General features: G+C 43.7%; 1 protein-coding gene and 1 pseudogene across 4 annotated transcripts in view; both read left to right on the top strand.

The window, feature by feature from the left end:
• The window catches only part of Xpnpep3 (X-prolyl aminopeptidase 3), an 83,085-nt gene that overhangs the window by 46,272 nt on the left and 32,774 nt on the right, over positions 1 to 4,039 (top strand). The gene's annotated exons all lie outside the window — the stretch shown is intronic.
• The window catches only part of LOC105742643, a 10,614-nt pseudogene continuing 9,960 nt past the window's right edge, over positions 3,386 to 4,039 (top strand).

The following is a 4,039-nucleotide window of genomic DNA, read 5'->3' on the forward strand; positions in this document are numbered from 1 at the left end:
GTGCAAGGGCCTGAGTTCAATCCCGTTTCACAAAAGAAAAAAGCAGGAGCAGTTAGAGCTTCGGTTGGATGCTGCATTTGGCCTGAGTGTGGGCAGTGCAAACGTGTGTGTGTGTGTGTGTTTCTGATACAGAGTCTCCACAGTGTAGCCCAGGCTGGCCTGGAACTCAGCAAACTTCTGCTTCAGCTCCCAAGTGCTGGGATTACAAGCTTGCGCACCATGCCTGGCAGCATGCACACTTCTAATACCACTTGAGACATAGAATAATGTGTGGTCAGAGCCTCCTGTAGTACTAAAAAGGCTTGTTCAGTTCAAGCTGCTAATCAAATATAGTCTTTTTCATGGTGAGTTTTTGGGTTAGGATCAAAAGTTTCATCCAGTTAAGTATATGATTCATTTAGGTCAAGTAGGCCTAGTAGGTTGGTGATAGCAAACTTTTTAGAGACCAGCTGCCTAAACTAGAACCCAAAACCCATGTATTTAACACAAAGTGTCAACAACTGCAATTAAACGTGAATGCTGAGGACTTAGTTTAGAAAAAACAGCTCATGCATTAACTTATTTTTTATGTTTTTATTTTTATTTTTTGGCGGAACTGGGGATGAACTCAGGCCCTTGTGCTTGTCAGGGAAGCACTTATTCCACTGAGCCATCTCCCCAGCCCCATCATCTTTTGTTTTAAAAGAAAGATAATACATGCGCCATACGTTCGCCACCACTGACTGAGGTATTGAGCTTCTGGTTTTGTCTCAAGAGACAGGGGAGGGGCCGGGGAGATCGCTCAGTAGAATAAGTGTTTACCTGACAAGCACAAGAGCCTGAGTTCAATCCCCAGTTTTGCCAAAAATAAAAAAGAGAGACAGGGGATAACAATTTATTCTTAGAAGTATGTGCTATGTCACAGATGGCTCCAACCCAAGTAATTCCTCAAACTTCATAGTCTGCATTGCCCTAAATATTTAGCAAGGTTAAGCATTATTCCCAGTCTTTCACATGATTTATACCTTGAGTGAAGTTGCTTTGTCCAGTTTCAGATGATAATAACATAACATATGAGATTATCCTATCGAGTTCTTTGAAAAGGTGCCTGGGAAACTGATGAGATAACACATGTCTGTAACCCCAGCACTCTGAGAAACTGAGGCAGGAGAATGTTAAATTTAAACCTAGCCGGGGCTGGTAAGATGGCTCAGTGGTCTAGAGCACCTACTTAGAACAAGCTTAGCAAAGCACAAAGCACAGAGACCGCGGTTCAATTCCCCAGCACCACATGCCAGCCAGCCCCGCCCCCTGATGGGCTGAGCTGGCCACACACACACACACACACTAAATAATAAAATTATTTTTTAAAAAATAAAATAAAATAAATAAATAAATTTAAACCTAGCCTAGGCAAAGTGACTTTAAAAAGCTCTGCCTCAAAACAAAAGATGGGAGGCCGGGGAGATAGCTCAGTAGAATGAGTGCTTGCCTGGCAAGCGCAAGGGCCTGGGTTCAATACCCAGTTCCGCAAAAACAAACAAAACAAAAGATGTTTAAAAAGCACTGAGTGAGGGGCCGGGAAGATGGCTCAGTGGAATAAGTGCTTCCCTGGCAAGCACAAGGGCCTGAGTTCAATCCCCAGTTCTGCCAAAAATAAAAAAATAAATAAAAAATAAAAAGCACTGAGGTCATAGCTCGGTCTACAGGTTCTGGATTCAATCTTCAGTACTACAAAAATAAAAATGACACACACAAAAAAAATAAGAAAACATAGGTACTACATCGGTTATATTAGACCTATGTCTCAACAGATTATGACAATACAAAAGTGAATTTGATCTTGTATTTGCCTATTTATTGGTGCTACACCCCTCATCCCTTAAATATTCCTAAGGTGATACTATAGATGTATTTGGAATTATTCTACATAAATGCAAGCCATCATGGGCTCTTGCTGGAGACTGACAGTGGAAAAAAAAATGTATCAGCCAGATCAGTGCAGAAGGCCAGGGGCCGGGGAGATGGCTCAGTAGAATAAGTGCTTGCCTGGCAAGCGCAGGGGCCTGAATTCAATCCCCAGTTCCGCAAAAAAAAAAAAAAAAAAACAAAACAAGAGGAAGGCCAGACACCATTAGTTTCTTTTTATTTTTTAAGTAAATACATATTTAATTATGTACAGTTATTATAACCTCCAGATTTTATAACTAGACTGAAACAGTTAAACCTATGAATGCGTGGGAAAGTTGGCATTTTGTTTTATCATAGTTCAAAACTTTCAAAAACATTTTATACCCGTTTCCTGAGGTGCCGCTGCTCACTGGCTCCCTTATTTAAGCAGTCCTTATAGGGGCACAGATCTCTGGAGATGGAAGGCTCACACGCTGAGAGACATCCCTTTTTACCCCAGCAGACTGTCAGTAAGCTTGCACTATAAACCTTTAGAACAATGCACCATTCACTCTCCAGCCATGAGACAACAGAGCCTGGTCCTCCTCACCTTCACTGTTAGCATCCGCCTCTTCCTTTGTTGTTCTTTCATCAAAACCTCTTAATGCTTGCTTTTTATTTCACCCAGCAATTCTGCGGCTTCTCCCCAGCTAAATACCATCTGCTTATCCATCTCTCCAGTCTGGTGGTCCAGCCATTGCTCATCGCTTCTTTTCAGAAGCGATCACCCTGGAAGAGCATTGACCTGATTGGCCTACCTGATGACTTTAAATCCAGCTCATTCTTCTCTCTGATCCTCCATTATATCAACCTTTCATATCTTTGCAGCTACTTCAGAGTGGTCTAAAACTCCTTCGAGTAATGCTTATGTGATCTTTCCTGAGCCATGAAGCTGAAATTGATTATATGTGGGAGGTTAGGATGAGGTCTTATTGCCTAAAGCAGTCAACCTACCTCAGTCTTGAGGAAAACATCCTGCCTGGACATTGTGGGCTATGAAGTATAGGGATCTGTTGGTCTCTCAGTGTGATCCATTATACCCTACCTGGGGAGAAATGAGGAAAAGATAGACAAGAAGACAAGAGCTGGGTTGGATTAGGTAGCCCAGTCTGCTTGGTTGACAAGAGGATTCCGTAAACAGTAGTAAAAACCTTTCCTGTATTTATACTTTTACAAAGTTGCAAGATTGTAGGTTGCCTAGCTAATAGCCCACAATGTCCAAGCAGGACGTTTTTCTCAAGACTGAGGTAGCATTTTTCTCAAGACTGAGGTAAGTTGATTGCTTTAGGCAATGAGGCCTCATTCCACCCTCCTACATAGGCTCAATTTCAGCTGCAGAGGCTCCCAACTTTCCCTTCCTTTCCACCATGTTTTCATGTTTTTGCTTTCTCTGTTGACCCTGGTGGGGAATTAAGGGGGCCTTGGGAAGATTTGTTTTAAAGGAACCACTGTCAGCATGCTTCTTGTTGCCCCCTATGAGAAGGAAGTGAGCTGTGCTGTGTTGAGCAGCTGCTAGCTGTTGTACCCCTTATCCTCTTCCTTGTGGTCATACAGGGAGTAAAAGTGTCTCTTAAGGTTTCCTGGGGTCACTCTTTGGACTCCTTCCATTTTTATCTGAGTAGACACAGCATACATGGAGGTAGAACCCTAGACAACAAGGAAGAATTCACCCTTGGCATGTTGGTTGTTGGCCCCCATGCTCCCATCTGCAACAGAGGTGCTGGTCTGAGGACCACTGTCCACGCAGCCACAGTCAAGGGGGTGTGATGTGGGGCAAAGCTCAGCAGCTCGAACAGCTGGACTTGGCAAGTGGAGATTCTGCACCTTTCCCATTGGTGCTCAGACGCTGCTGCTGCTTCATCAGCCACCATCTCAGTTCCTCCACCTTCACCTCCCACTTCCTCGAGTCCCAATAGAGTTGGGGGAGTGTGGCAATCAGAAGTTACTGTCTTTGTCCTAGACCTAAGGCAATTCTGTCCTTCAGCTTGCTCTCTTCAGGAACTGCTGAGGCTCTCAGCACTATCCATTGGCCTTCCATACTGACCACTGGGCCCTTCAGAGTGAAGATATGGACACTCCTAGAACTGACATCTGACATTCTTATTTAGGG

The sequence above is a fragment of the Octodon degus genome, unplaced genomic scaffold, assembly GCF_000260255.1.
Source record: "Octodon degus isolate 3935 unplaced genomic scaffold, OctDeg1.0 scaffold00064, whole genome shotgun sequence".
NCBI lineage: Eukaryota > Metazoa > Chordata > Mammalia > Rodentia > Octodontidae > Octodon > Octodon degus.